Here is a 22,939-nt window from a genome sequence, read left to right as displayed (position 1 = left end):
TGTCTTTTGATTGACCATACCTCTTCATGATTTTGAATGTGAATTTCACAAAGTAAAATTCACTTTTATTAAAAGGCTTCAAGGGATGGGGAACTATCCAATCCCAAGGAAAAATGTTTCAGATTAATTACCATGATGGTTAAATTTTGGCATGTTTTTTCTACTGTGAATTTCTACATCCTCAGCATGCAGCCATTAGAACTTCCATTTCTTTCTTTCTTTCTTTTTTCTTAAATTGAAGTACTTTCTATTACTTTTTTGAAAACTATTTCTTTTTGTAGGTGATTCTCCTCAAATGTTTTGGGGTTTGTTTGTCTGTTTGTTGGACAAATATAAATGTGTTTGAAATAAAAGTTTCAGAACAAGCATTCCATCCAACATAAAAAGAAACCAGTTAATGCTGGTAATTTTTAAGCTTTTGAAAACAAGCTTCAGCAATTGATATTAATATTATTTTTAAAATACATACTCATGATTATTTTTTAAGTAAAATATTAGATTGTGTGTTTATTTATTCTGTTTTGGTATGCTTACACATATCTTTCTGGTAGAAAGAAGTTTTGTTCCAAGAAGACTGTATAGCACTAAATGGGGGTAGTTTTAGGATATCATAACAATTGCTTCATAAAGCACTCTTGAAAAATGAAATAGCTTGATCTATTTTATTTATTCACAGTGGGCAGATTTCCCAGACCTCAGACCTCTCTTGTAGTTATTTTTTTTCCGAATCATTTTAATATGTCAATATTTTTTAAGGTATGTGAATACCCTGGTGCTATTTGAATGATTTCTCTGCAGTCTTACACAACTATAAGAAACCTTCCTTTATTTCATAAATTTGAGCTGATTATCAGTCATGATCTCTATGTCTATTTCAAATCCGAGAATACGTTTGTAAGTTTTTATGGTAGGCTCTGCCTCATACGTCCCCACAGGGGAACCTGCATCTCACATTGCAGCACATCTCATGCACCAGGTTACAAAAAGCTGGGGTCTTCCCTTCCTTGGTCATTAAAAACAAGCAAACAAACAAGACCCTGTGGTTGACTGTCTTTTTCTTTAGATATGGCTTTTCATTGGCTTTATAAAATGGCTTTCTATTGCTATTGTATGTGTTCACCTTGTATGGGAAAGTTAGGAGATCAGCTTAATTGGATGTAAAACCAGAGGCGCTGTACCAAACTTTGACGTCATCACCACATGTCTAACTTTGGGCTGATGCAAGTCCATTTTATGACATGCTAAATAGCTGCCATGTATTTTTCAGACCCAGTAATAGCTGTAGAGGATTTAAGCTGAGTCTGGCAGAAATTTTACTGGAACTATAACTAGTCTGTGGATCCTTCTCATTCCAAAAGTGATCTCAAAAAGCAAACCATTCTGATTATAAACACAGGAGTTTTTAATTAAGAATTATAAAACCTGTTCTTTTCTCTACCACCTTGTCTTTTGAAAAAATGTAATTTAACATCCACATGGAGATGAAAGTTAGAGAATGGTGCTGTATTTTTCCTCCACTTTTTATTTCCCCTCTTTCCTCCTTTTTCCTTTTTGTGTCCTGGAAAAAGTGGTGTGGATGGGAAAGTAAAAAGGGAGGAAGATAAGATATTCAAAATAAATATATATTTTGGGGGTTATTTTTCATAAGAGGAAACATGAAAACATAATGTAATTTTACCATAGTAAAAAAAAAAAAAAGTTTGCTTTTTCATTAGCTCTAATTGTAGGACTGTGGAAAGAAATGAGGTAAATAACATAAGCTGGAAACATTAAAATAGCAAAATACTATGTAGCTCTAAAAGGGGGACCGTATATGAAGAAAAGAACCTAAAGTGTCTTCTCACAACTCACAGAATCACAGAATCACAGAATGGCTGAGGTTGGAAGGGACCTCTGGAGATCATCTAGTCCAACATCCCTGCTCAAGCAGGGTCGACTAGAGCACATTGCACAGGATCACGTCCAGGCGGGTTTTGAATATCTCCAGAGAAGGAGACTCCGCAACCTCTCTGGGCAACCTGTTCCAGTGCTCTGTCACCCTCACGGTGAAAAAGTTTTTCCTCATGTTCAGATGGAATTGTCTGTGTTTCAGTTTGTGCCCGTTGCCTCGCGTCCTGTTGCTGGGCACCACTGAAAAGAGTCTGGTCCCATCCTCTCGACACCCTCCCTTCAGATACTTGTGCACGTTAATAAGATCTCCCCTCAGCCTTCTCTTCTCCAGGCTGAACAGTTTCAGCTCTCTCAGCCTTTCCTCATAAGAGAGATGCTCCAAACTCCTAATCATCTTTGTAGCCCTTCGCTGGACTTGCTCCAGTAGTGCCACATCCCTCTTGTACTGGGGAGCCCAGAACTGGACGCAGTACTCCAGATGTGGCCTCATCAGGGCTGAATAGAGGGGGAGAATCACCTCCCTCCACCTGCTGGCAATGCTCTGCCTCATGTAGCCCAGGATACCATTGGCTTTCTTGGCCACAAGGGCACATTACTGGCTCACGGTTAACTTGGTGTCCACCAGCACTCCCCGGTCCTTCTCCGCAGAGCTGCTTTCCAGCAGGTCGACCTCCAACCTGTACTGGTGCCTGGGGTTATTCCTCCCCAGGTGCAGGACTCTGCACTTGCCTTTGTTGAACTTCATGAGGTTCCTCTCTGCCCACCTCTCCAGCCTGTCCAGGTCTCTCTGAATGGCAGCACAGCCCTCTGGTGCATCAGCCACTCCTCCCAGTTTTGTATCATCAGCAAACTTGCTGAGGGTGCACTCTGTCCCTTCATCCAGGTCATTGTTGAAGAAGTTGAACAAGACTGCACCCAGTACTGATCCCTGGGGGACACCGCTAGCTACAGGCCGCCAACTAGACTCTACGCCGCTGATCACAACCCTCTGAGCTCTGCCATTCAGCCAGTTCTCAATCCACCTCACTGTCCACTCTTCTAGCCCACACTTCCTGAGCTTGTCTGTGAGGATGCTATGGGAGACAGTGTCGAAAGCCTTACTGAAGTCAAGGTAGACAACATCCACTGCTCTCCCCTCATCTACCTAGCCAGTCATTCCATCATAGAAGGCTATCAGATAGGTTAAGCATGATTTCCCCTTGGTGAAGCCATGCTGACTACTTCTGATCACCCTCTTGTCCTTCATGTGCTTGAAAATGGTATCCAGGTGCTCCATCACCTTTCCAGGGATGGAGGTGAGGCTGACTGGCCTGTAGTTCCCTGGGTCCTCCTTCTTGCCCTTTTTGAAGACTGGGGTGACATTGGCTTTCTTCCAGTCTTCAGGCATCTCTCCTGTTCTCCAGGACCTTTCAAAGGTGATGGAGAGTGGCTTAGCAATAACGTCCACCAGCTCCCTCAGCACTCGTGGGTGCATCCCATCGGCACCCGTGGATTTGTGGGTGTCAAGTTTGCTTAAATGATCTCTAACCCAATCCTCCTCCACCAAGGGAAAGTCTAAGTCTTCCTTTCTCCAGACTTTCTCTCTTGCCTCCAGGGTCTGGGGCTCCTGAGGGCTGGCCTGAGCAGTAAAGACTGAAGCAAAGAAGGCATTCAGGAACTCTGCCTTCTCTGCACCCTTCATCACCCACCCCATTCAGCAAAGGGCCCACATTTTCCCTAGTCTTCCTTTTGCTACTGATGTATTTGAAGAAGCCCTTCTTGCTGTCCTTGACATCTCCTGCCAGATTTGATTCCAAATGGGCCTTAGCCTTCCTTGTCGCATCGCTGCATTCTCTGACAACGTTCCTATCTATATTCCTCCCAAGTGGCCTGTCCCCCTTTCCACTTTCTGTATACTTCCTTCTTCTGGTTGAGTTTTGCCAGGAGCTCCTTGCTCATCCATGCAGGTCTCCTACCTCCTTTGCTTGACTTCTTGCTCATAGGGATGCACCGCTCTTGAGCTTGGAGGAAGTGATGTTTGAATATTAATCAGCTCTCTTGGGCCCCCCCCCCTTCCTTTTAGGGCCCTAACCCATGGGATTCCTCCAAGTAGGCCCCTGAAGAAGCCAAAGTTTGCTCTCCTGAAGTCCAGGGTTGCGATCCTACTTAGTGCCCTGCCTCCTCCTCGCAGGATCCTGAACTCCACCATCTCCCTGAAGCCAAGGCTGCCCCCAGCCTTCACATCTTCCACCAGTCCTTCTTTGTTTGTTAGTACAAGGTCCAGCAGCACACCTCTTTTTGTTGGCTCCTCCGTGGTACCATCTGTGTCAAGAAGTTGTCATCAATGTGCTGCAGGAACCTCTGGGACTTTTTGAGCCTAGCTGTGTAAAACATGCATGTCAGGAGTGGGATTCAAACCCACACGTCCAGGGGAGACTGCAACCTGAACGCAGCACCTTAGACCGCTCAGCCATCCTGACTCCTGACACATCCTTAACAGTAAGCTGAAGCTGCCTTACTCTTATTTGAAAAAGAGTTACACTATATAGAAGCAGGTATCCTGGTTGAGTTTAAATATGTCTGTAGCCTGTCAGAGCCAATCAAGGATAATTCTGATTCAAAACTACAAGGACCAGGTAAGCCACATTGTAACTATGTGAGGAGACATTGTATTGTCAGTAATATTCTTCTTTTATCAAAATAAGGTTTATGTTGTTTCCCCTTACGACATGAAATTTTCAGTTTGTATCATGCCATTATCCAAGAAAAGTGGTAGTTTTACTGTCCCTTCCCTCAAAATTTAATGTTTGCCAGGGCATTTTAAAATTTCCAACATTTCACCTGTTTCTGTTTAAAAATAAAGTAGGAATGTGTGAAATGCTGGAAAATGAAAGTTGTGGTTATTAAACTCTTCTCCGCATCTGGTGTCGTGCCCTCAGAGAGAATACAAGTTATGAGAGGAACAGCACTGTCAGGGCCCAGGGAGTCCCAGCAGGTCTGCGCTGTCCCAATGGACCGGCAGCCTGAGCCCAGCCTAGCCCCGGTTGGCCCCGGCTCCCTCCCTGGGCTCCCCAGGCAAGAGCTTTAGCAGTGCCCAAAGCTTAAAAACGGAAAGGATTCCTGTAGGGTTTGCACCTTCCAGCTGCACTGCCCAGTACAATGTCCGTTCTCCCTTTTCTTTTTCTCCCTCCTCCTCTGCCAGCCGTCTTTACCCACCTTGTGTCGCTTCTGGATGTTAAAGCATGTGGGCAAATGACTGGGCCCCGGCCTGGGGTTTTAGCTAACTGAACAGAAGAAGAGAAATAAGTAGAATTGACATGAGGAATTGCTATGCGTTAAACAGTGTGGGAAGGTGACAAGTTGCAGGTACTGCTGTGGGGAGCAGCTGGGATTTTACAGGTGTTTCAGGTGTAGCTATGCAAGAAATGGCTGAACTTCCCTGATAATTGGAAGGGAGTCTTGGGGACCTTCTGGGGAGTACAAACTTGCAAGGACAACCATGCCTAGGTATCCTTATCAGTGATACCATATGAGGCTGAGATAGCCTACGTAATGATATCAGAAATACCAAAGTTCGGTATGGTTGTAGCAAAGCAAGGTCCAGCGGGGTGGGTTGTTTATTTGGGAGGAGACAATGTCTGAGAAAGGGAGGGATCGAGGTGGCTAGGACAAGAACAATCATGCGAAAATGGAGAGAAGGGGGGTAAAAAGGGCCAGTCACATATACACAAGCTGCTGGTTGCTATGCCTGTCTGGCCAAGCCCTTTAGCTGGTCACCAAGGTGTGTGTATACCTGAGCTAGAGAACCTCAAGCAGGACCAGCCCGCAAAGAGGAGGACACTTGCACCTGGGAAGACCTAAGGTCTGAACTGATAGTTGACTAAGAGGTCTGTGATCCAGGCAAAGAGATTAGATGGACATAAAGTCTGTGCTAATTTTCAAGGTATCTGTGAATGCTGGCGTGTTTGTGAATCCCACAGGCATGTGTCACTGGTGAACTTCAATTCTGATAGCCAAAAAGGAAGAAATAGGGCTGAGCTATCTCTGTTGTTCACATCTATGTGAGTGAGTGTGTTTATCTGGATGCTAGTAAAGGCACTGCTCTGTGTCTGTGTTGATCTGTGTGCCTGTATTTATGTGGGTGTGCACGTGCATGAGTGTGTGTGCCTGTGTGTTCCCTGCAAATGGGAAGAGCAGCAGCTGCATATATTGGGCTGGGATTGGAGGAATCCCCTGTTTCCCTAAGGCCACCAAATTTGGCTTTCCTAAAGTAGCATCATTCTCTTCTGGAAGGTCACATGGCATTTTTGCACCTGCGTTATCTCCTTGTCTTCCCAGACCATATGTTGCACAAGGGGAGACAAAGGAGCCGTGATGCTGCTCAGTGAAATGAAACAAACAAAAAAAAGATTCAGCGCCTAAATTGTGGGCTGTCCCCTCATCCTGACAGAACAGTCTGCAAGCAGAAGAGGCCCTGGCCAATGAGAGGGGATATACCTTCATCTGGCACTAGAAACACGTACCACTCTATGACCTAGCTCGCCTTGAGAAGTTTTATTTTCAGTGTCTGGACTGAAACACTTTAAGTAATAAGCTCTAGATAAAGATCTGAGAACTTAATTGCTCTGAAGTACTATTTCCCCATTGAAAATCATGGAAGTGAAGAATTACTTTATTTCCTAGGTTTTTTAAGATCATAATAAGGTTTATAGCTTTTGTTTCTGAAATTAGTTTTCATGTTTTGCTGGCTCTGCTGGACATTATGTAATTATATTAAGAGTTCCTGTGGTTCTCATTATTCTTTCTTGCTTGCTGTTGGTACATATAAATAAATATCACTCTTCCCTTGTGGCCTACACTGTTTACAGCCAAATTATTCTTGGCAGGATTATATTAGGAAGGATACAATGAGTCCTGTTCTAGTGAGCTCATGCAGAATGCAGCTGTATTCACCTGGATGTTCTCAAGGGATGGAAAAAAGTGCATTGGGCACTGCTGTTAATATTTTTGACTTCACTGAGGTTGCAGGAGGGTACAGCATATGTATGATCTTGACTTTCTGTAGTTGGGATCCCAGAGTGGTTTTTCACCAAGACAATGGCAAATGTCATTGTGAAAGTTACCTATTAAAATGAGTTCAGTTGGCATAGACTGCTTCCCATGGTCTCAGAGACATTAAGAATTCTAATCATAGCATCTCAGCTTGTGCCACTCAGCACAAGATCTCTCTCTTCACTAAACATTCCACAGTACATATGCTCATAACTTAACCATTTGCTGTTATGAACAGCAAGAAAGAAATAAGGTGCCTACCTGTAAATCACCCTGAAAACCCAATACAACTAAATATATGGCATAGAGGCCTTGGCCTTGTGTCTCAAACCAGGACAAGGGATCCTTTTTATCTTTAAAATTTTCTCATGCATCTGGAAATCTAAGTGAAAAAGAGCACCTTGAAAAGGCTTAACATCTTTTAATGACTAGAGGAAGCTGTGACTGACACTGAATTTCTTGAGGATTCCTTGAGGACACATTTCTAGTAATCAAGCATTTTAATCTTTTTCTGTGATCCAAGTAAGCAATGTAAAGCAACGCAAAAAATAGTGACACACATGCTAGTGAACAAAGAAAAAAAAAAGAAAAAAAAAAAGAGAGAGACAAATGCCCTTTAAATAACCTTAAATAACCATGACCTGATGTAGAAATCTGACAAATCACTGGTAAGACTCTGATGAAGTGTATAGAAAGATTATGTCACTTATCCCTGCCAAGTGAAGCTTACTTATAGAACAGATAGAGAAAAAGGAAGGGAAGTGTAAAAAAACCTAATGCATTGATTCAGTAGAATGTTATGTTGTATGCTGGATTGTATTACATATTAAATCTGACAACATTTTGGTGATATGAGAGTATTACAGGATTATCTTTGGAATATCTTTATCGCTCATACATTGCTCAGTATGCAAACAATTATGCCCCTAAGTAGCTGAATACAAGATGTATTCATCATCTGTATAATTATTCATGTTTGTATCAACAGCATTGAGATTATAACCATGGTTATAAAGAGAGAAATAGTGTTTTTAATAATATTTTTACTATGGAATCTGAATAGCAACAGGTATATAATAGCTTTAACTTTTTTTAACCTCAAACTTTCTGCTAGAACTCTAGAACTTCAGAGTTATGAGCAAGAAGTCAGCATTTACTCTTCCAAAGTACACTATTTTTCTGCTTTATATATTAATAGGAAGTACACATTGCTATTTATTCCTAAATAATTATAACTTGACATGCACATGCCATTCCTTAACTACTGAATTGTAGCTTTTTTTTTTCATGTGAAATTGAAGTTGCCATTAAAGATAATGTAGGTAAAACCTATACCAATAGAGAAGCAGAGATGATTTAATTGTCCCTGAGTTTGCTTACACTTCTTCCTCCTCTGGAATTGCTCATTCTTGTCAAGTTACTTTGCAAACGCTGCTGGTGTTGACTGCTGGTCTCCATATATGACTGGGCTTTAAAAACTTTTTAAATTAAGAACACCCACAAAACAAAGCCCAGTACCTTGCAGTATTGTTTAACCCGAGTTATCTCTGTAACAATAATAATACATGCTCATAAGTGAAATAGATTCTTCTATTGTTGTTAGTTTATTTCAGGGGTAATTAAAGAGGCTCAGACAAGAATTACTGCAGTCTTGAAATGAATCATGTAAGACTGATGCAATGTTTGTGTAATTTAAGTTTTGGTTTTTGGGGGGTTTTTTTCAGCAAGACCAGAAATAAGAAATTCTGTGATGAAAAAGCAGTGTTCTTAACATTTTCGAACCTAATGACAAAAATTTAATGAGAAGGCTCATATCAAGTTCAATTGCCTAACTGAAGAGGCTGATATAACTTTGGTTAAATATCTCTCTCTACTTTGATTTTGCGTAACAAATTTCCACTTCTTCCCGTGATTTCCTTATATGTATTACGATAACTTCAGAAAGATTTCATAGTAGGGAAAATATGAAATACTGATGAGGATATTTCAGGCCTGTTTGGGGACAAAACTGAAAATTCAAATTCATGTTTTAAAGTCTGGCATTTCAGGGTGGGGTGAGGAAATCAGAAATGATCAAAGGTTTATTGTTTGAATACTTTGGCATGTATATTTATTTTTCTTACAGACTCATTCCATCAATTTTTTACCTGTCAGAACTGGTTGGTATATTTGAATTGTACACTGTTCTTCATCACTAATCAGTGGATATCATGCTTTTGGGAATGGGATGCATATTGTCAACTATCTAGAGGGAATAGGTTTTCTCAGGGTGGTTGTCATGATAACAGTTTGGTTAGGTAGTGGATAAAACTGATGATCTTTACAAGTGATAATATTATTTGACTAAGTGTAGGAAACATGTAATGATGTGCAATGCAAATAGCATATGCACTTGACTTCACCTAAGCAGATACTGGGTTGCAACATGCCTTTACACATGACTTACTTTGGTCTCTTCCAAACCTGTGGGGTCGCTGCTGTGCTGGTACTGTTTTTTCAGAGTTTCTTACTAGATTTAATGTCAGTGGCAGAGAACATGTGGCTATGTTTATGCTACCAAAGCATTATTAACTACTATCTGACTATTTTATAAAAACGGAATTCTGTAAGGAGAATACACAGATTACCAGCGTTCTTGTCCAACCATGTTTCTGTTTGGAATTAGTATGGCAGGGAAAGTAGAGGCTCAGTAGAGGAAGTAACATTGCAAAAGCCAGGATTTTTCAAAACTTACTATATAGCAAGTTATGCCTCTACTTCTGCAGGCAAATACATTTTCTGACTTCCAAAAGGCAGTGAATAGTGAACTGGAAATCTTCACTGAACTTACTGGGAAAACGGCTTCAGACTGGGATTGGTGGATTCATAATGTGGTACTCAGTGTATTCTAATAGATCTAATGTGTGGACATTTTCCCATCTACCACGTTTCACAATCCCAAGTGAATTATTCTGGTTTTCCAAAGTGTTAATGTATTCTCAGAGAAACCCAGGTTGGTATTTCTTAAATCAGGTATACACAGGTATATGCGGACAGAGTTATCTAGGTAATTTTTATGTTGGTGGATAGAAATAGGCACTTCAGGGGTGACATATATCACATCCTAAAGCATATGTTGAAATAGGTCAGGTAAATAACCTTCTAAGGAGGTGCATTTCCCTCTGAAGACAACTAAGGTTGAATTTCCCAGAGGGGGTTGTAAATGTTGGTGGGATGAGTCCCATCTTTGACAGTTAGGTATGCTGATTCACGAAGCCAGCAAACCTGGCTTTAGCTGATGAATATGAAATTATGAAGGATGTGGTCAAGCTTAGATTCTAGGATAGGCAGGTTTCTTGCTTTGGACTAGAATGTAGTGTCTACCTTCACTCACAATTTACAACGATAATCCCTTTTCTGGTGTTAGGACACCAAAACAATAAATCTTTCTTTTCCTTTCTCCTTCAAAGCACACAAAAACCTACTAGAAATCCATGAGTTTAATGATTAAAGCCCTTTCCTTTGAAATGTTTAAGAAAGGTTGAAGTTTATATTGAATATGATCTTCAGCAAGACCAAGTGGGCCCAAACCTATGTCACAAATACTACTGTCTTATAATAATACCAGGGACCAATGTATTACATATATTTAAAATTACATTTCACAAGGAATCTCCCATCATTAAGTGGTTCTTCATCATATCATGGGACCATGCTGTTCAGTTTTCTCTTCTTTACATGACTTTTTCAGTTTTTCATCTATATTCTGCTTGCAATGAATCAGATACAGAATAAGGCAATTTAATGATTTTCCTCCAATCAGCTCTTTTTTGAGAAAGTGTTCCCCCCCGAGTACTAAAATGTGTTACAATTGCTGAACAAAGACTATGTGGGAAAGAAAATTAGCAGGAAAAACTCTTATTTTCTTTAAATCTTAATCTCTTAGAACTAATTTTGTAGAAATTATAGTTTAAAGCAATTCCCTGTAAATTTCTAGCCCAGTTTGTACTACAGCAACATTCTAGTATAATCTAGTAATGACAGGAGAGTCTAATAATGCTAAAAATCATAGGATACTTATAATACAATTCCCATATGTAGCTGTTGCTCCCCACAGACATAACAAAAGACAAAACAGCAATAGCTTATTAACTGAGAAACAAAGCTAATAGTTTTACAGCTGTAAAATGCCAGGCTCTGCCTTACGTCTACAGTCTTATCCTAGGTGCCATCCTCTACATTCTGTCCATGTTTGTTATACTCTTGCCTTAGAAAAAACTAGCTTTTTCTCCTTCTTTTCTCTCTCTGTCCTTTTCTTTACTTGCATATGTTTTTTAGCAAATACTGGAGACATATTTCCAGAGTTTTTTGGTAAAAGGAATTTTACTTAAGAATTGTTTTTAATGGGAAATTTTATAAAGATGGAACTCATTGTAGCTTTCAGACAATTTTTATTTTCATCTTTTATACTGCTCACTTGACTAAATTTTTCCTGTTTCCATCCTCATTCCAGAGCCTGCATAAGTGGAGTTTCCTCTAGAAACACCAAACTCAAGGGAAAGACAAAGGTGTAGGTGGAATAATACTCCAAAAATCAGTCATGCTTAAAATCAAACATTAACAGGAACCTGTCACCACTCCAATTCGTTTCCACATCTAGGAGCTGTATAAGTGTTAATTAATTATTGCTGTAGTTATAGTTTAAAAATGTTATCAATGCAATCAAAACAAAAATACTAAATGCTAATCATGATTAATGCAGAACAGAAGCTTAATGAGCTTACAAAAGGTAAATTGATTAAATCTAAACATAAGTGAATAAATTACTTTACTAATCATGAATGTATTGTAAAATGTTTTGTATTTTGAAAAAACTGCTCATAGCTTCAGAATGAAAATGTGTTGTGAATCTTCTGGGTATACATTATAATTTAAAAATGAAAAAGAGAAAATGTTTTTCTCTTGGGGAGGTCTTGTTTTTTGTTTCTGCAGAAACTGTTTATTCTGTTTCTTCTTAAAAGATGCTTCCATTGTAGTACCAGGAGAATGTGTTTTTCTGAAATATTAATTTCAGAATTATATTAATTTTAAAAAGCAAAAATTACAATGCTGTGCAAAAACTTACATGCATGTGTAATGTATATGTCAGTAAAGTTCTTTATGTCTCTCTTTCTTTATTGCAGTATTTGATTACATATATAGATGTGGGAAAGTAACTTAATGAATTCCATAGTCCTCTGAGGTCAGAGCTGGATGCTGTAAAAACAGGAGTTCTTGCAGAGATTTGGTTATTAATTGCAATATGTTCTATGATTGTAACCCATTTTGGTCCAAGGAATGGATTTGGTGCTAGATGTTGTCAAAGAACCTGTGCTAGATACTGTCAACAGTATTTCTTATTCACAGACATTATCCTGATACTGGAGTGAACAAGAGAACAGCTTCTTTAAAAACCATTTTGCTCCAGCTGCTTAGGATGTTATTTTTGGAACAGCTGATCACCTGAATCACCTAATTATTATGATACTATTCCTAACTGAATTACTAACATTTAAAAGAGACTAGTAGAACATCACTGATACAAGTCTATCAATGTCTATCAACAGCAAATGATATTTCCTCATGTTAACATGATATTTTAGGGAATAATGCCTATGTTCACAAACATCCAAAAATATCAAAATTCTTTCATATAGCAAAAACAATAAAAATTATAGTGAAACAATTCCAATGTTTTCATTTCTCCAAAACCATTTGTGCATCTGAGTTTTAGATATATTTTTAACTGTTCCAAATACTCTTTTTTTAATTTACATTGAAATCCCTCTACACTGATAACTAAGGAAGTCCATGATCTTGAAAGTCTAGATTTAGGATTCCTTTCCTAAACTGTGGGGAGCTGAGTTTGCTTTTTAGTACACAATGGATAACTCCATTATTGAAAGTATTACTTGTCAGAAAAAATAAATCCCTGTATTTCTGCTGGCAGATTATATTTTGCCAATGTGGGGTTTTGCTTTGGTTTTGTGGTCACTGTTACCTCATCTACATAGCTGCGTATGTTCAATAAATATGAAAATATTTGCACTGAATTCTAAACCAGCATAGGACTTGCCAGGTTTGTTTAATAACCAATTGTTCTCATGCTCTCACAATTGCATAGGTATCTAAAATCATGACTATTTGCAAAATAAATGCCTAAAAGATGCCTTGGGACTACACTGGAGTGTAGTTTGAATGTGAAATTCTTTATCATTTTTCTTTAATGCTTTGTGAGTTCTGACCAGTCTTTATTTTTAGCTATGCATGATTTCCTTGTATCGTGAAACTACATTCCTATATATACCCTGAGCTGAGACCAATGCTAGTGGCATTTTAAAGAGGGATGGAAAATGGAAAGTCTTATTTTCCAGATCATCTAAACACATGCTTACTTTGCACACATATGTAGGATGGAGTGTGGAGGAGAATCTGGGTATCTTGGGACAGAACTTGGAGTAACTAGCAAGGAGATCATAAGGGGGAACTTAAGGAGGGGAGAGAACTTAAGATACTTCAATAACAGTATTCACAGGTACCATGGAGGAGGGATTATTGCAGTCGCATGTATACCTTTGTTTGCATACCTTCATTGGCATACCCTCTTTCTCTCAGTGTCACCATATTTTCCTTTTCCACTTTATATTTACAGTTTTTGTGTTCAGTCATCCTGAGTTCCATTGCTTACAAAATAAATTCCATGCTTTTTAATTGTTTTTGTTTCCTTTGCTTTTTAAAAGCCACTTCACTCCTAGAATGACTGGCAGCTGCAGTAATCCTCCAAATAAAATCATTTAGTCATCACCCCTTCCCATGACTATTTTGCAGCAAAACATCTAAGCCTTAACTTTTGAAGAGTTTGCCAGATATGCAATTTGAGATCAGTAAGCTTCTGTGAGCTTCATATTTCTTTTTATCTGCAGAGACCTGGTCTTTCTTGCAAACCTTGTAGGGAAAACAGTGGGACATCCTTTATCAGATATTTATATATATATACATATTTGTATATGAAGACTCAGACTAGCGTTAAAAGTTCTTTGTTTAGTAGAACATCATAAGTAGCATCAAGATCTTCTTTCCAGCCATGCAGCATACACACATACACAATTCACACTGACTTCAATGACTTACTCAGCTTCCACTTCACTTTGTTTTACTTCTAGGCACTCACTGAATAGGAGAGTTGGGGAATATTAGCTTTGCTTTCAGGAACATCAAGGAGCAAGTGACCAAGAATTCTGCATGCCATGAGCCCTTGACAACACATGCTGTGCATCCTTATGTTGGTATGTTATACTGATCCTTCTGGAAAGTCAAAATCCTAAATTAATTGGTGTATCGAGCCTGGAATTTATATGTGCAATAAAAATACTAAATAAGTTTATTCTGAACGCAGGAGACCTAAGATCCTTATTGCAGAGTTTGAAATGAAAGCTATTAAATATTCATATAATTTGCTGATGTTTGGTTTCTGTCAGGGTCTCCACACTTTCACTGTCCACTTCTTGTTAAGAATTTCCATGGGGGAATGGGTTGCTTTGTTTTTATGGAACCTGGATCATCAGAAATTTGTACTCTTTCAACAGACACTCATGGTCTCACAAAAGTCTCATCAAAATCTGTCATTCAGCTATGTGCATGAAAGTATTAGTTTTCTTGTCATTTATAAATACAATATCTTAAATGAACTGTACATAAAAAGCACTAGATATTTTATCAACTGCTTTAAGAGGATAATTTTAGAACTGCAGCTTGCAATATAGTGCTGGAATACATCATACAGCTGTTAAACCCACTTAATCTCATTTGTATTAAGAGATGGTTCCCGTTAGTATAACTGAATACTCAAACTCTGGACATCTGCAATTAACTTTAATACTAAGGAACTTCTGCTATTATCGTAAGCCTTTTAATATCACTGAGCATTCCCCTGACATCTTCCTTTTTGACTACACAATCTACGTAATGTTGCAAAAAGCTTTTGAATGCCTGTTTTTAATTAAAATTAAAGTAAAAATAAAAGAAAATATTCTATTAATTTTGCAGCTTTGCTCCCTTAATTTCTATAGAACCATCAGAAACTCCTTTTTTTTATTTTCTTCTTTGGTAGAAGAGAGGAAGGAAGAAACAGTTACGAACTCTTTCCTCCTGAAAGTCACTGTTGCCCATTCACTTCATTCTGAAAATTTCAGAGCAAAATAAATGACCGCATAATATCTCAGTCATGGACTCTTCCATAAAAATGAAAGCCTTAGTGGTGAAGACTTTACTCATGTGAATAAATCTTTACCCAAGGAGTTTCACTGAAAAACTGCTGCAAGAAAATTCCTGGTAATTATATAGCAAGTTAAGATGACCAATATGTTTTCATGTAAGTGTTTGTGAGAAAGCAGCTGAATGTAAGAACATTTTGACCACATTCCAGTTCAAATTCCAGCATACTCCATATTTGGTCATTGCCAAAGGGATGGGCTTGTCATTATAGCACCTTTTAAATGGAGGATTTTCCCTTTCTGAGGGATGCCCTCAGAGGAGGATAAAACCCTCCTTTATATGTTAAATTACCTTTTTTAATTAGTTCACAGTATTTTCTTCCGTGTTCATTATGGTTTTTAAGCAGTAACTTTGAATCTAACATTACTTTTCTGAAAAACTGTGGAGTCTAGCTGTTCTTTGCAAGATGATTCATTTTGAACACCTGCTATCCAGCATGGTTTCAGTGCTGAGCAGAAGCACAGTTTTGCTTGTTCTTTAACTGCGTCAGATATAGCTGAAAAGCAATGTATAACTCCTGAAAACTTCAAACTCAGCAAAGGATAATTAGGTCAAAGCCCTTAGTATTAAACAGAACTACAAATTTGCAACTAAAATACAGAATGTGTACACATTTAAAAATATATAAGGTTTATTACATTCTTAATTTATCAACAATAATAAAAAAACAAAGCTTTCAATGCTGGGAGTTACCAATGAGACAAGACAAAGGATTTTTTTCTTTAAAAAAGACCAACCAGTAGCTTGCTGTGCCTGTGGAAACAATTTAAAGTAGTGCAGAGCATGAAAAACAAAGCTAGGTACTAAGAACAAATGTCTATTGTGAGTTGCAGATTACTTTCTTGGAATCTTTCTTGTGCTCTAGAGGAAGCCTTCTTCAAAAAAATTAATACTATTTCTTCAGAAGAGTACCATCCTTTGGCCCATGCCCTGCTGGTTTTGCAGTGGCTCTGCCTCACTTGACAAGTTTGATGTGGAATTCATATAGTTCAGAAGTCAAAAGGTTGAATAGAATCAATGGAGAGACTTGGACACTGGTAAAAAGTCAAAATGACTGTATCAAGCTTAAAAAAAGTTTGTACAACAGTCCTTACAATTCAGAAACACTTTCAGTTTCCTTTAACACACTGTTGATAGGATCTCAAATTAAGAGTATTGTATAGTCTTGTAAATGTGAATTGTGATTACTATTTTAGATGCCTAAAGTATTATAGGTTTTCAGATGATAGACTCAGATATAGATGAAAAATGTGTTTATCTTATATGATTTGTGGTATTATTGTGCAAGTTTCCTATGTGATTATAAGTTTTACAAGTTAAGCTGTAAGTTTTACAAGCAAGTGATGTGTGATTTATAGTCTAATAAGGATTACTAATGAGAGTTTTATTTTTTCTCATTTATTAGGGAACAAAGGAGGACAGGGAGACAAAGACAAGGTAAGTGAGTATTTTCTTAAGAGAAATTGTCCATAGCACCGAACTGGTTCCATTCTGCAAAGTAACATTCAACTAAGTATGAAGCCTAAAGTTAAATCTGCATAATAAATACCAGAAAGACATTAAATGTACCTTATTAACACACCTGGAGAATAAAGAATTCAGAAAAGCATAAAATAGTGGTTTCATTTGTTAAATAAAGTGTGTAAGTATTCAGCTTTAGTATATTAAAATAAAATATATTAACTTCCAAAACAAGAGTCATGATATATAAAGATACAATATGCCATATGAGACATTCTAAATATTTTAAAGAATATCATGAAGAAACATGTTTTATGCAGTTAATACATGACAAAATGAAAACAGATTTTAATTTAAGACATTTGCTCTTCAGAGTACATATTTGTCTGTTTATGAAATGAAATTCTTTTCAGCAAACAGTAAATCAGACACTCATTCAGACACTGAGCAGAGAGGGCCAAATATTTCAGTCAAGCCATATGCAGTGTCAAGCCATCACTGTTCAGGAACAAGCACAATATTCTCAAAGCCTACACTCAGCAAAAGTAGCAGGTAAGTCAGCAAAAGACATTATGGGCAATATCTGTGTGGGGAAACTCAACAGAATATTTTAGATAATACTGGTAAAACTCAGTTTTGTAGGAAGTGTGTTTATTGTTTGAATTCTGAGTGAGTTATTGAAAGCTGGATAAGCCTCTTAAAAAAGACAAGTGCCTTTGTACTGGCTTTTCGCAGCATCATAAGTTCAGTCAGTTAACCCCTCTTTGCTCTAAAGAAAAAGGTAGAACACATAAAATAAAAACCTTTTGAAGGAAGGGGGCAATTTTGAGGATATGCAGCATGTTCCCAGAGGCCTGGCTAGCAATGCTTCAAAGTGCATAATGCTGCTAATTTAGCTGAATAGGAAAACTACAAGTTATTTAGGGGTGCTTCAATCTTTCATATCTGCTTACATATATTATGCTGGGTTATCTTGGTTAGATATCTCATATCTGCCACAACCTCAGAGAGCAGGATTGGGCCATTTTCTAATGAAATTAGTGTTTTTTCCACTGATTCCCCCACTCATCTTTTGGGGACCAATTCAATAATAAATCATATGCTCCAGCTGTCAGGTTAGAATAAGTCCAAAGTCCATCAAAGACAAAGTGAAGTGTCTCACTAATGTTGGCAAATGTAGAATCAGATTTGTGGTGTCTCTTCAAAACTGTTTTTATGTTTATAAATCATCATAGGATCATAGGATAATTCAGGTGGGACAGGACCTCAGGAGGTCTCTAATACAACCTCTTGCTCCAAGCAGAGTCAGCTAGGCGGTTAGACCAGGTTGCTCAGGGCTTTCGCCAGTCCAGTCTTGAAAACCTCCAAGGTCAGAGATTGCATAAACTCTCTGGGCAACCTGCTCCACTGCTTGCCTGTCCTCATGGGGAAAAACGTTTTGCTTATATCCAGTCCGAACCTCTTTTCTTTCAATTTAAGCAAATTTGACAGGCATGCACTCCATCGCCTCCTCCAGATAAAGCTCTTAAACAAAACAGGTGCCAGGATAGACCTCTGCAGTACTACACTTGTTACTAGCCTCCAGTACAGTATGACCCATCAACCACTAACCATCCAATCAGTTTTTTACCCACTTAGATTGTCTATGTATCCTGACTATAATGTCTTAATACAAGATAATGGATACAAGAATAGCATGAGAGGTGATGTCAAAAGCCTTGCTAAAGTCAAGGTAAAGGACATCCACTGCTTTTCCCTCATCCACAAATCCATTTTTTTTATCCTAGAAAGCAAACAGGTCAGTTGGGCGTGATTTACCCTGGATCTGTCTACCCATGCTGACTGTTCCTATTCACCTTTTTCTCCCCCATTTGCCCAGAAATCTTCTCCAAGGGTACTTGCTCCATGATTTTCCCAGGGACTGAAGTGACGCTGACCAGCCTGCATTTCTCTGGGTTATCCTTTCAGACTTTTTGGAAGATAGGTGAATATTTGCCTTTCTTCTGTCATCAGAGACCTCCCCTCTATTTCTATGACCTTTTAAAGACGATAGAGAGCAGCCATGCAAGAATATCAGCCATTTCTCTTAGCACCCTTGGATGCAGCCTGCAAGGTCCAATAGATTTGTATGGATTGAGTTCTTGAAAGTTATCCCTGACTTGATCCCCGTCTGCTGCTGGTAATTCTCTTCCTTGAACCCTGAAGCCATAGAGACCTGGGGAGACCTTGTTCATGAAGACTGAGGCAAAGGCAACAGTGAGTACCTGAGCCTTATCTGTGTTTGCTGTTACTAAAACACCATTCCCATTCAACAACGGGCCTACATTTCCCTTGTTCAGCTTCTCACTACTAATACAGAGGTAGAAGCTATTGTTGCCCTTGATGTCCCTTGCAGGTCTCAACCACAGCTGAACTTTGGCTTTCCTTTTCACCATCTGTTCATGCCCAGGCAATGTTTCTAAATTCCTCCTTTTTACCTGTTCCTTCCTGCTTCCATCTCCTGTATGCTGCCTTTTTGCATTGGAGCTCTGACATGAGTTCCCTGTTTTGTCAAGCTGGTATCCTGATACATCAGACTGTTTTCCTGAGTACTGGGATGTACTCTTCTCAAAACTGAAACATGCAGTCTTTAAAGAGCTGCCAGCTTTCCTGAGCTCCTTTGTCCTTCAGAGCTGCTTCCCACATACCAGTTTCCTGATCATTATTGCAATTACATTTATAATTGATCAATATCAGAGAACTAAGTTGTGGATCAAATGCTTAAAGGAGATGTGGAGAGGGTTGGAATCCTGTTTTAGTCACCTAATTTCTTGTTTTAGAAGTATCTATCTGTTATATCTTTCTATATGCTTAACTTGAATTTCAGATGCGCTTTTATCTTTTACAGTAAAAATAATGCCAATACAATAAATATTCTTGATTACAATAATTCTAATATTAATACTAATTTCCTAAATTTCCTTTCGTATTAAAATACTAATACTTTGTTCTTTTTGTGTCAGTAATTTAGAAGTGTTTAGTTTTTTTTCAAAATTAACAAATAGTGCAGTCAGAAAAGAAAAAGAGCATACTTGACTATATTTGAATCCTCTTGTCAATATAACTACTTGAATACCAGTTTAATTATATTTTTTAAAACATGTTTTTTTTTCCAGGTAAAATAAGTTACATATTTAGCTCAGCTGTAGTTAATACAAAGAATGAAATGAAGATACTACTTTTTTTTGTCTAGTTACTTCTAGCTGAATATATTCTGTTTATCCACAGGTCAACATATACAATTGTAATACTCCCTTACCATATTAACATAACTTACCTCCTTTCAGTCATCTAGCCTGTGCTATATCTGTGATTTAGCTCTCAGTATATGTCTTCATGTATAGACTCTGCATATTCCAAGCCTTGATCCATTTTACTTAACAGCATTTGAAAGACTGACTGCTAGAAAATACATTCTCTTCTTTAAATCTTTTTAAAATCGTTCTTCAACATTTTTTTCTGGATAGCAGAGGTGACCATGTTATGCCCTCCTGTCTGTGCTCCACCCCATCATATGCTGCTTCCATCTCTTTGGCTATTGAGTTTGGTAGCAGTTAGTCCCACTGTCTAAAACCTGTTGGCATGTAAAGTGGTAAAATTGCTGTCTTAATGAGATGACACTTTTTTCTGTTACCATTATCCTGCTGCAGTCAACCTGACTTATTTGCATCTGCCATTCATCTGTCATTTGCTGGAGAAGGGTTTGCTACTCTCTATTTCACTATGCCTAGCACTGTGAAATCCAATGCAGCCAAATGGTAGGTGCTTGGTACTGTGTAAACCCCATGTAACAACAATGATGAAGGTAGTCATGTAAACAAACAGAGGGAAAAGAGTCTGTACTGCATCACCAATAACGTAATCCAGCTAGGTCTCATGAGATGGTGTGGCTGGCAAGAGAGGGTTGGATACCGTTGGAGAGAGACACTCAAGGTTCATGAGGGGTTAACCAGGATAGATTTAATAAACTGCACACTACAAACTGCATGGGGAGCCCCGGGAACCGCGAGGAGGGTCAATGGGAGGCTGCTGAAGTCATGGGTCAGATACACGGGTCGGACACCAGGCAAGACTTGACTCGTTGTAGCCGAAGGGCCTCTTAAATACACTAGAACTATTTCCTTATCTCAGCTATGCTAACCTTGAGAAACTACTGCCCGGGAAGCAGCTAGGTGTTGCTGACAAAAACGGAATATGCTTGCCTGGCCCTGATGGGAAATTGGTCAGTGTGTAGTCTCACACACTGGCCTGCTACCACATACTCTGTCTGTCACTGACTCCTCGCCAGATCTTCCGCAGGTGTTCTCACTACAGCTGGCCATTCAATTGTTGCAGTTTGCAAGGTCTTTCTCTAAGTCTACTATCCTAAGAGGCAGTGTTGAAGCAGACCTCAAGTTCAAGCTCACTGTAGGTTTAGTTTCACCTTTCAACGGAAAATCTAAAGTGGTAACTGTTGGAAAGATCATGTAAAGCAGAAGATAGAGATTGTCATTCAGTAGTTCAATGGAGCTGAAAAAAAGTTTTTTCTGCCAGCAATGATGCTTGCTGGATTTTCTGCAAGTCAGAGCCTGAAAATCTGCGAATGGTGGTGTATTATTAGGAACAGCTGTTATTTCCTCTTTGGAAATACATCTTCCAGAGAACTGAACCTCTCTTTATCACCTTTACCATAGCATCTGAAGAAAAGAAATGGAAGTCAATGGTAGCTGATGTTTACTTTGTTGGCATTTATTCTATATTGACAAAATATAGATGTAGAATATATTTATAGCTATAAATATATCTGTTTTACTGGGGATAATAATAGGGCTTCACTTAGTTCTTATAACTATTTTCCCTCTAACTAGCAGTGTACTTCAATATACCCCAGTTTGTACGAAAAGGAGATCAGACTTGTGGGATACACTTGCTCCAGAGCTTTTACATAAACAATTACACTTAAAATATATTTGGAAAATGCTTGGAAATCAACAAGAAAAAGGTGCTCTGTTGTGCAGAGCAAGTGCTCATTTTGCTCTTGTAAAAGCTAGTGTCACTGTGTATTTGTATGCAATTTATATACGAGAAAAAGTCTCAAATCAGGGACCAAGTTATTTGTAAGACATTGTTCAACCATCAGAAATTGATGATACACTTGGCTCATTGTATCCCTGTTCTGGAGTATGTTGTTCTACCCGTCCTGCAAGGGACTTGTTCTTCAGAGAAAATCCTCATTTATTTAGGTGCAAAAAAGCACCTCAGTTTTAAGGAAAGTAAGAATTTTAAAACTCCAAGATTTTATATTTTCAAAACATAATGTAGTGCACAACCAGACACATCCCTCAGCTCATACTGAACCTTTCCATATTACCTCACAGTATGCATTGCTGAAAAGAGCAGACAGGGACTGGGAAATACCTTTATTCTGTTCTGTAAATCAGAATGCTCTTATATTCATAATGATGAAAAGAAGCATCCATTTGGCAAATACGCATACTGAACCTCATTTACTGGAAATATTTATGGTTTGTTGACTGTTTATACACACACACACACACACACACACACACACACACACACACACACAAACACAGAGAAAATTATAGATGGTCAGAAAGCCATCACTCTTCTCTGCAGTAACTTCTAGAGTTTTGGAATATTTTTCTATGAAGTAGGTAACCTTTTGAGGTTTGCTTGACTGTAGCAAGAAAAAAAATTTAATAAGCAGTTTCCCCCAAATGTTTCAAAGTATCAACTTCAGATAAAAAAACTAGTTCTGTGATTACCTGGGGGACTTAAATATTTTGGTCAAAACAAATGTACTATCCCTAAAAATCTTAGCATAGCGTTTAAGGCACTAAGCTGGACTGTGGGATGTTCATAAAACATGCTGAAATCTCAGAAGCTCACACAAAGTAGAATTGCTACATGAAGGATCAGCTGTATGAAGAACAATGAAATGGCCTGATATTTATCTTGTGTAAGATAAATCATGCAGATCCACCATCTTCATTCATTTTCCCTCTCTTTCTATATCTGAATGTCTGTTATCCTTCTCTAGATAAAATATTCCAGCATCCATCTGACTGCTGGCTCTGCTCACATGCTTAATGTTGAGCATGTGATTAAATACTATGGTAACAAGGGCCTTGTTCCCTTTGCAAAGTAAAAAGCTGTTCTTTAATCTTCTGTGCTGAAGGCACGTATCACCTTATCCAGCAGTACTTTTGCATTATCTAGGATAAAA

The sequence above is a fragment of the Apteryx mantelli genome, chromosome 1 (assembly GCF_036417845.1).
Source record: "Apteryx mantelli isolate bAptMan1 chromosome 1, bAptMan1.hap1, whole genome shotgun sequence".
In the NCBI taxonomy this organism is placed as follows: domain Eukaryota; kingdom Metazoa; phylum Chordata; class Aves; order Apterygiformes; family Apterygidae; genus Apteryx; species Apteryx mantelli.
Note: the sequence above shows the minus strand (reverse complement) of the source record.